We start from the raw sequence: 11,157 nt of genomic DNA on the forward strand, positions 1-11,157 counted from the left end.
AAAAAAAAAAAAAAAAAAAGAGGTGAAAGACAAGTGTTGTCTCGTCTTCCCAGTACTAAGCATACAAATCTATCTTTGTGTTCGTCTATGTTGGATGTGGTCAATCAAGTCTCAGCATCCATTCTTTTCCAGAATCTAAAAAGCTAAATTTTTATTTGTCAGGCTCAATTGCAGTTAGAATCCCAGATACTGGTGTTTTCTCCCATTTAGTGAGATTTTGGTTGATATTTGCTGGCAAGCAAGGTCATACTGATGTAGGGGTCTGTAGCAGTGTTTGGTGGGCAGTCTCTACTTCAAGAGTGTCCAGAAACATCTGTGAGGTGGTGACAGCCACACTTAGCCTTCCAGTGCCCAAGAACCAGCTTCTAGTCCAAATCTAGATCCATGAATTCCTGCTGTGGTGATGTGTTCTTGAATGCAGTAATTCCAGTGGTGGCTCCTTGATTCTCCATCCTACTGATTGTGGCAGTAGTAATACAGTCATGCGCTGCATAAGGACATTTTGGTCAACAACAACTGCACATATGATAGTGGTCCCATAAGATTATAATGTCTATACCATATAGCCTAGGTTGGTGTAAGTACGCTCTAGGTGTTCCCACAGTGATGAAATCACCTCATGATGCATGTATCAGAATGTATCCCAGTTGGGCCGGCCCGTGGCTCACTCGGGAGAGTGTGGTGCTGATAACACCAAGGCCCCGGGTTCGGATCCCATATAGGGATGGCCGGTTCGCTCACTGGCTGAGCGTGGTGCTGACAACACCAAGTCAAGGGTTAAGATCCCCTTACCGGTCATCTTTAAAAAAAAAAAAAAATTAATTAATCTGCTTATTTTTTCCCTGGGAGGCAATATTAGATCAATGATTTTCATACATTTTTGAAGTATCTCACATTAAGACATATGTTTTACATTGTGACCTAGTACATATATACACATATAACTGAAAAATATCATGAAATAATGTTTACTCTCTACATGTTCTTGGCTAATTTTCTTGAGCTCTATGGGATTCTGAGAACCACTACTGGAGGCCCAGTCTAGTGACCATTTAGTCAGACCTTCAATAATTTTATGAACACTTAATTCTCTGTGTTAAACCCCTCTCTGCTTAAAAGACACCTAGAGACAACATGAGAGATCCTTGTGGTGGTGGCAGTGTTCTGTACCTTGACTGTATCAATGTCAATATCCTGGCTGTGATATTGTACTATAGTTTTACAAGATGTTACCACTGGGAGAAATTGGTCAAAGGATGCAGGGGAATCTTTCTGTATTATTTCTTACAATTGCATGTGAGTCTACAATTATTTCAAAATAAAAATTTTAATTGGGTTGGTCAGTTAGCTCAGTTGGTTAGAGCATGGTGTTATAACACCAAGGTCAAGGGTTCAGATCCTCATACCAGCCAGCCGTCAAAAAGAAAAAAAAGAAAAAATTCTTAATTAGAAAGAAAACCCAATGAGGTTTCTATTTCTGTAGGCAATTGACCCTCAAAAGGGAAATTAGGGGATTGAATTAGAAGATGATACAGACCTATCTATTTCATGCAGGGAAAAAAATAGTTACATATAAGTTGTCACTTATCACAATAAGTATTGTTCCCCGGGGAAAGTGCCTAATGAAGACAAGGTTTGGATAGATGGAGTGGTTGCTGCAATTGACCATTATGATGGGAATGAGAACTATGAGGACCATGGGGTAGGCTGGCTGTTTGTAATTGCACCAAAGACCTTCAAAATAGAGAGACTTAGGGTTTAAATTCTCAGCTCAAGACAGGGTTAGAGAACCAGGGTCCATTACTGACTACTCTAAAAAAATGTATCATCTCTTGTAGCCACAGGGCTCATGTGGCCAAATTTTGAACAGAGCTGATTCTGTGGGTGGCTGATTTGTAACTAAATTGTTATAAAAATTGTACTTACAGCCTGGCCAGGTGCATGAGATGGGAAAGAGTGGTGCTGAAATGGGGATGTTTGGGTGGATGCAGATGATTCTGCATTTTCTGACTGCCCAAACCCAAAATCCAATGATTGTTTTGCCAATAGAATCAGCCCTTTCCTCTCATCTGCTGAGGCTGATCCTGCTTTCCCTGGGGAGTATGAAATGACCTCACCTGAGGAAGTTATTTTGTAAGTGGATGGTAATTCTCAGAGACCATCCACCACCCTTCATTTGTTTCCAGATCTATAAGGAGAGTCAGATTCCAGAATGCCCCAGGGGACAAGCACAGAGTCTGACCTAGGAAGTGATGGCTTAGACAACAAAACAAACTAACAAACCTTAACTAATTAGATGAGCTGAAACCTAGGGAACACAAGTGCAATTGGATTCTTTTTTTATTTATATAAGATGACCGGTAAGGGGATCTTAACCCTTGACTTGGTGTTGTCAGCACCACACTCTCCCACTTTTTTTATTTATATAAGATGACTGGTAAGGGGATCTTAACCCTTGACTTGGTGTTGTCAGCACCACGCTCTCCCAAGTGAGCCAACTGGCCATCCCTATATAGGGATCTGAACCCATGGCTTTGGTGTTATTAGCACCACACTCTCCCAAGTGAGCCACGGGCTGGCCCTGAGATTTTGGGTTTTAATGTTCCAGTTGGAAATGGTTCTAACAGCACAATTGACTAAAATCTGGATGCAACAGTGGACTTCACAAAATGAAGTTGAGATGCCAGAAACTCCTTAGGATAATATAAAAGGAATCCAAGAATTTGGGCTAGATGGCTGGGACAGGGCAGGAGCTAAGTATACGTGTGTTGACTGAGTGAGTGAATGATTACAATAAGCCTGGTTTCTCATTAGGGGAATTTTTTTTTTTTTCTTTTTACAACTGACCAGTTCAGGGAACTGAACCCTTGACCTTGGTGTTACAACCCTTTAACCAACTGAGCTAACTGTCCAGCCTCATTGGGGAACATTACTGTGTCCCTCAGCCCCAGGCTTCTCCCCTCCAATGTCCCCTCCACTCAGCTGCCAGTGTGACATACAAGGCCCTTCATCTCCAGAGTCTCCAGCCTAAACCTCATCCACCCACTACCCTACTGCATTCCCAAAGCCCATTTACTGTTCACACATTCACGTGAGGGCAATCCTGCATTTTCCCAGTACAAGGATTTTTTTTTTTTTTTTTTTTTTTTTTGCAGTTGCCAGCAATAAAGATATTTTAAGTGATTGGTCACCTTGTAGATATAAACTTATAGAGCTGTAGATAAACTGACAAATGTCTATACTATTTAGTTTATTAGTTCGATCACTCAGATTTGAAAATCATGGTGTTGGGGTGAGCAGGACTGAAGCCATGTTGGGACCTGAAACTGCACGGGCTCTAAAAGATTTTAAAAGGGCACAGGTTTTTTCTTGGCATGCATTTCTCCGAGTTCCCTCTTTTCCCATGGTTATTTGATATTTTGAACCTTGGTTATGGGGCAAAATGACATTATTTACATGAATGTAAAGTTGTTTTCCAGCCAGCCTGGAGCTGCAGACTCGCACGTACTACACAGACCCTGAGATAACAGCAAAGATGGGAGCAGAAACCAGGTGGAGCCTTGGCAAGACTTTGCACCTGAGACCTTGCAGATGGAGCCTTGGCAAGACCTTGCACTTGAGACCTTGCTTGAAGCCCACGCTGCTCACGTGCCCCTCCCTCCTGCTTTTCATCTCCCATGTTCCATTCCCTCAACCCCCTCTTAAAAAACCCCAGTAAATCTGAGTCTTGGAGATGGCTTTAGCCTAGCCATTGTCCTTCAGGTTTACTAGAGAGAGGGGTTAGTCTAAATCTCTCTTCAGGTCACTGGTATTCCTGAATGAAAGCTGATTTTTATTTTTACCACATTTGACTTTTTTTTTTTTTTTTAAAGATGACCGGTAAGGGAATCTTAACCCTTGACTTGGTGTTGTCAGCACCACGCTCAGCCAGTGAGCGAACTGGCCATCCCTATATAGGATCCGAACCCGTGGCCTTGGTGTTATCAGCACCGGACTCTCCCGAGTGAGCCATGGGCCGGCCCTTACCACATTTGACTTTTAAGTGGTTTGCTTTTGTCTGGGGGCAGCTGGACCTGTTAGTTCGGTATCAATTTGGGAGAGCCTCAGCCAGGAGCTGAGTGTGCCTGTAACAATGGATTATATAACATAGTATATTAATTTATAAATGCTTTTTCTCCTCTGCTCACTTGTCATGAATGTTTTTTCTTAACTCTTTAAGGCATCTTTGACACACTTTTCAATTCCTTTCCATTTTGAACAATTTGTAAAGACTGTCAAAGGACCAAATTACAAAAAATGAAAGATCTCAGTTGGCTTTACTGCAATTCTAGAATTGACCAACACTTCATTCCATACAATGGAATAAGTATTCCAATGAACTGAGCAAAAGACGTTGACATTACAGACAGAAAAAAAGGGCAGAAGGACTGGCCAGTGGCTCAGTTGGTTAGAGTGCTACCTTGTAGCACCAAGGTCAAGGGTTGTGACCCCATACTGGCCAGTCACCCCTCCCCCACAAAAAAAAAGGGTAGAGAAAAAAATGGCCAAAGAGAGCAGAAACAAAGAGCAAAAAAGCAGATTGGTTATTTCCAAGTTACTGTCCTTGTTAGGTGGGGACAGGGAGACAGAACAACAGAAAAATAATTCATTATTTAACAGTTAACTTCAGGCTATCCTTTTTGTTTAATGATTAAAACAGAGGGCCAGCCCATGGCTCACTTGGGAGAGTGTGGTGCTGATAACACCAAGGCCATGGGTTCAGATCCTTATATAGGGATGGCCGGTTAGCTCACTTGGGAGAGCGTGGTGCTGACAACACCAAGTCAAGGGTAGAGATGCCCTTACTGGTCATCTTTAAAAAAAAAACAACAACAGGAAACTTCATTACCATGCCTACTGAAGATTTAAATGGCCTGTTTGGGAAATTGGCTTTTATCTCTGTCTCTTGTTTTCTCAGAAGGTCAGAAAACAACTTAATTTATGTTTGGTGATACGGGGCTTCAGCAGAGGTGACTCTATTTTGATTTTTTAGTCTAGTCTATTGGGGTCGAGTTTAGTCTGTTTAGTTCACAACAATGGCCTCCTATAATTTTTACTTAACAATACACATTCAGATCTCTTTACTGGCCAGCCACCAAAAAAACCAAAAAACCACCACCAACAAAAAACAGTACACAACAGTAGAAAAAGTGGGCTGGCCAGTTAGCTCAGTTGGTTAGAGTGTGGTGTCGTAACACCAGCATCAAGGGTTTGGCTCCCCGCACCGGCCAGCTGCAAAAAAAAAGTAGAAAAAGTAATAAAACATTTTCTGTATGTCCATCATCCAGATTCAGTTATGAAGTTTTACTATATATATTTCATTCATCCTTCCTTTCTTTTTTCTTTTTATTGCAGAAGTATTTTAAAGCAAATCCCAGACATCACATCATTCCACTCCTATGTATTTCAGTGTACAGACATTAAAAAATGATTTTACATTTCTACAATGCCCTGAACAGCCTTCACAAAGAATTATTCTGTAGAATGATTTAATATCCAGCCACAATCAAATTTCTCTAATTGTCCCCAAATGTCTTTTTATGATTGTTGTGTTCAAGTTAGGATTCATGAAAGGTCCTCCCATTACAGGCACAATTGAGTGGTAGTATTTTTTAAATTGTCTTTTGAGTCACTTTTACTCCAAAGTAATCCTTTCTTCTTCTTTTTTTTGTTTGTTTGTTTGTTTGTTTGTTTTTTTGTCTTTTTTCCGTGTCCGGCTACGGATCGCAACCCTCAGTGTTGCCCCCGTACCGGACCGGGGACCGGCGACGGGATCGCAAGCCCTGTAAGTTAGTTCTAGAGGCCTCAGTAGATCCAGATCCCACTTTTTTGGAAAGCAAACTTCATAGGTGCTCCTGAGGGCTTCCACTGAATCTCACCAGGGACCCCCTTGGTGGGCTCGGGTGCCAGCAGCCTGATTCCTCCTTTGGAAAGTTCCCATCAATTTTCCATGTTTCATCCTTTGAAGATCCTTGTCTGAGTCAATGACTTCATTAGAGGTTGTGAAATGATGCATTTCTTTTTTTTTTTTTTTTAAAGATGACTGGTAAGGGGATCTTAACCCTTGACTTGGTGTTGTCAGCACCACGCTCAGCCAGTGAGCGAACCGGCCATCCCTATGTGGGATCCGAACCCGGGGCCTTGGTGTTATCAGCACCGCACTCTCCCGAGTGAGCCACGGGCCGGCCCTCCTATGCAAATTTTTACATGAAGAGTTTAAGGGAAACATATAGCTTACTTTTAATAAAAATGTATTTCTCCAAATGTCTAGAATTTCTTTAGTAGTCATCACTTACATGCAAACTGTTAAAGTAACATTTATAAATTATTCCTGTTTGTTCCTTTAAGCAGGTTCTGGTCCTATTCTGTGGTTATTTGTTGCAATTTACTACATGGCCTTGAAAGGAAAAAGCTGAATATCTTTTTAAATGGCTCAAACTTTTCCTCAGTTCAGCCACCATTCTTCCAATTATTTAGACTTAATGAGATTTTACTATTCTTTGGAAAAGTTAGCATCTCAAACTTCTGAACTGGCTTAGTGGAATTCAGCCATTTCTCAAAAACACGAGTGGCCAGTTGAATGTGACAGAAGTGGCACCCTGCCAATCGCAGGCCCGGGCCTTCAGAAACCTGGCAGTCTCCACTTTTGCACTCAAGGCCCTGATACACTCTATACAAAAGTCCAACTACCCTGGTGAAGAAGGTACCATCCCCAACTCACCCTGCCCACACTGCAGCATCAGAACAAATGAGGGCCGAGACCGTGGCGCACTGAGGAGAGTGCGGCGCTGAGAGCGAAGCAGTGCTCCCGCCGCGGGTTCGGATCCTATATAGGGATGACCGGTGCGCTCACAGCGCTCACTGGCTGAGCGCAGTGCGGCCGGTCTCAAAAAGGACGAAAAAAAAAAGAACAAATGAATAGTGGTTGTTGTTTTAAGCCACTAGGTATTGTAATGCAAATATAAATATCATACATTAAAAACATGAAACTTTGAAACAAATAGGAAACTTGTAAATTAACACAAAAAGTATACCAGGGGCAGAAGAACCAACTTCTCGATCTACCACCAGCTCTCAGGACTGAATGGTGTTGAATGGATAAAAAGGAAGTGACTGGTTTCAAAACAGCAGAAGAATTAAGAAAAAAGCACGTAGTATAAAAGTAGAAACACGCAGGTTTAGAACAATCATTTCAGAAAATACAGTAACCCAGCAGTTTTCATTCCTGTCTATATACTCAAATCACCTGAGGCAGTTTTTTGTTTTTTTTTTTTTTTGGTGGCTGGCCTGCTGCCCCTGACTTTGGTGTTAATCCTGGGGCAGTCATGAAAGTACAGATTCCTGGGTCCCGCCCATTAAGGTCCTGATTTAAATCATCTGGGGTGGGGTCCAAACTAGGTTCTGGAATACTCCTTAGGTATAGAACCACAGATTGTGAAGAATAAAAATAAGCCTACAACTGGAAGGTCAATGAAAGCAAGTAATGTTTTGGGACTGGGTTATTTTGGAAGTGTCAGGGAAAAGAGCTGGTAATGAGGATAAGGCTATAGGTCAGGAGAGAAAGGAAATAATCAAATAACAGGTAAGGCAAAAGAGAAAAGCACCAAACACATAGCCTGTACTGATTGGGTGGGTTTCTTTTTTTTTTTTAAAGATGACCAGTAAGGGGATCTTAACCCTTAACTTGGTGTTGTCAGCACCATGCTCTCTGATTGGGTGGGTTTCTGAAGAACTTCCCAATGGCGCCCGTGGTCTCAAGAAGGGAACTATTGCCTGCCCATGAAATACCGTGAAGGATGTAAGCAATGTGTTACCTTCTGAGGGTGGAGGTTTAGAGGGCACTTGCACTCATTGATCTTTTTTTTTCACAGAGTGTTACTTTTCATAATTAGACAAAAAGGTAAAAGAGCATCTGGGAGATTTTGAAATTAACAGCTTTTAATAATTATTACACATCTATTAAATTAAGAAATATAATAAAAACAACAAACCCAATATTATTGGATCTCAGATAAATTGATGTAATATTGGAATGGACTTAGAGTCATAAAACTATTCATACTCTTTGGCCTACTAATTCCACTGTAGAACCACACCTCAAGAAAATGACCAGAAAGAAAAGAAGTTCACACAAAGATGGTCATAGAAATGCTCTCTAGCATACTGGGAAACTGGATAGCAATCCCAAAATGTAAACAAGGTGAAAAAATTCTTCTCATATAATATAAATAAATTGTTCAACTTTCAGAAATTTGATTTTTAAACATATTTTAAGTAATGCACTACCTATAAGAGTTGGGGACCACCTGAATGTGCTTCTGTACTCAGTGCTTATTATTCATTTTAGACGGACAAAGATATTAAAATTACTAAGTATTTGCAACAACATTTTATTTATGATCTCAATACTGTATTTGGGTATGTCTTTAATATTACTTGAATTTTCATTTATTCATGTAACATTTCTAGAGAACATTTTAAGTATTTAAAAGTCCTTAATTTTATGTGTGGGCTTTAGGTAGTATCTAAAGTTTTTATGAATGGACACGTTTATACTTTCATAGGGATAATGTCAGTGGCTTTCATTAGAATCTCAGCGAGGTCTGTGCTCCCCCAAATTAAGACCAATGGATTGAGATTCATGTATCTCTCTTTGAGCTGCTCTTAACGACTTCCAAAAATCAAAGCCTCTGAAACTGATGCACCTTCATGATTACATCTGATGCATCAGGTCTGCTAAGCTGATATTTCCCATTTACTTACGTTTAGTTGATATTATTTTATACAGTAAAGTAAATAATCTTAGCCAAAGTGACAAAAATTACTTTTCAGAAGAGTTATTTTTAAAAAAAGGATTAAAAGGAAAGAGAGAAATGTAAATAACAAAGTACTAATGCAAACTGAAATCTGGAGGATTATGATAGGGCCATATACCTGTAGTTTACAACTGCTGAAGGTTAAGTACTATTTAGCAAAATTTAGTTCAAATCAGGTTTTTTATCAAAGTTGGACCCTTTTGACAGTTAACACAAATCCACAGAAGAATTAGGAAGAACTCTTTAACTTTTTTGACTGTTAAAAATTAGATATTATGGTATAATTTGAAAAAAGAATAAATACAAATTCAATACACACTTCTAATTCAGCCAGCAAAACAGAGTTCACTTGAAAGCTCTGTAGTACTTCTAACACATAGCCAGCCTGCCTGCCTGCCTTCCTTTCCTTCTTCCTTTCTTTTTTCTTCCCTATTTCCTTCTTTTCTGCTATTACAACGTTAAGTTTTACTAAGCTTCGAGTATGTGGAACAAGGAGATGCACTTGTGAACTAGGAAAACATCTGCCCCATGATCCTCAGGCCCATCCCCAAATTTGGACTTACCTTTTATTCCTGATTTCTGACTTCCTCTCTTCACTCTATCAAAAAGTAAGAGCTTTACACTTTATCTGAAGGCTGAGAACAGATTTACATGACTTGTGGGATTCTCAGGTCCAAAGGAAGAATTAATTCCAGGGAAGCCTTTTCACTTGGCCCTAGAGGCTCTCACAGTTTCCCTCAGTTAGCCCAGGTCTTTGGCTTGCCTGATTTCATATTAGCTCTAAAAAGGGATGAGGACATGCCTGCCCATATATCTCAAATTGTAGATATAACTGACATATAGATGAAGTTGCTCTTGGGGTCACTTAAATTTTCACCAATTCATTAGTGCGACATTTACTGAGAATACCCAAGTGTAAATGGACCCATAAGGATATAGATGATCTGAAATCTAAAACAATGAAAGAAGTTCATCCACAAATACCTTTGATACAGAGTTCCTATACACTCCATACACCGTTCTCTCTATCTTTAATGTCATATGTGACCGCAGAACATTTGTCAAAACTAAGAAACCAACACTCCTGCCTCACTAGTATCCAAAGTCCAGGCTCTATTCAGATTTCACCAGTTTTCCTGCTAATGTCCTTTTTCTGTTCCAGGATGCAATCCAGGGTATCGAATTATATTGTCTTCATGTTTCCTTAGCTTCCTCTGGTCTGTGACACTTTGCTATAGTTTGAATGTCCCCCAAAATCATGTTGAAGCTTGATACCCATTGTAGCAGCATTAAGAAGGTGGGAGATCTGAGTGTGGTATTTGGAAGGTGGGGCTTCTGGAAGGTGATTGATTGTGAGGGCTCTGCTCTCATGAACGGCTTAATCCATTCACGGATTAATGGGTTAATGGATAAATGGGATCTCACAGGCGTGGCACTAGTGGCTTCATAAGGAGAACAAGTGAGCATTTTTTTTTTTTTTAAAAAGATGACCGGTAAGGGGATCTTAACCCTCGACTTGGTGTTGTCAGCACCACGCTCAGCCAGTGAGCGAACCGGCCATCCCTATGTGGGATCCGAACCCGTGGCCTTGGTGTTATCAGCACCACATTCTACCGAGTGAGCCACAGGCCGGCCCACAAGTGAGCATTTTAAGGCAATTAACTCTCTGGCCATGTGAGGCCCTGCACTGCCTGGGGACTCTGCAGAGACCCCACCAGGACTACGGCCTTCACCAGATATGCTCCCTCAACCCTGGACTTCCCAGCCTCCAAGACTGTAAAAAATAAATTCGTTTCTTTATAAATTACCCAGTTTCAGGTATTCTGTCATAAGTGACAGAAAACTAACTAATACACAGTTGTTTAGTCTTGCCCTGTTTTTCACGATCTTGAAAGTTTGAGGAGCACTGGCCAGGTATTTTACTAGCTGTTTCTCAGTTTAGATTTGTCCAATGTTTTTTTCATGTTTAGACAAGGATTACAGGTTTCAGAGGAGACCACAGATGCGAAGTACCCTTCTTGTGACATGGCATCACAGGTGCATGCTATCGCTCAGTCACTTTTTTTTATTTGGTGGCTGGCCAGTACAGGGATTGAACTCTGGACCTTGGTGTTATCGACACCCTGCTCTAACTAACCCGCCAGCCCCCAGTCACTTTTTAAGTCATCTAACACAGATGACAATATCTAGTTAGAATTTAACTTTGTTGTTGGGGCCGGCCCGTGGCTCACTCGGGAGAGTGCGGTGCTGATAACACCAAGGCCCCGGGTTCGGATCCCATATAGGGATGGCCGGTTTGCTC

This window comes from Galeopterus variegatus, unplaced genomic scaffold, assembly GCF_000696425.1.
Source record: "Galeopterus variegatus unplaced genomic scaffold, G_variegatus-3.0.2 Scaffold5350, whole genome shotgun sequence".
Classification (NCBI taxonomy): domain Eukaryota; kingdom Metazoa; phylum Chordata; class Mammalia; order Dermoptera; family Cynocephalidae; genus Galeopterus; species Galeopterus variegatus.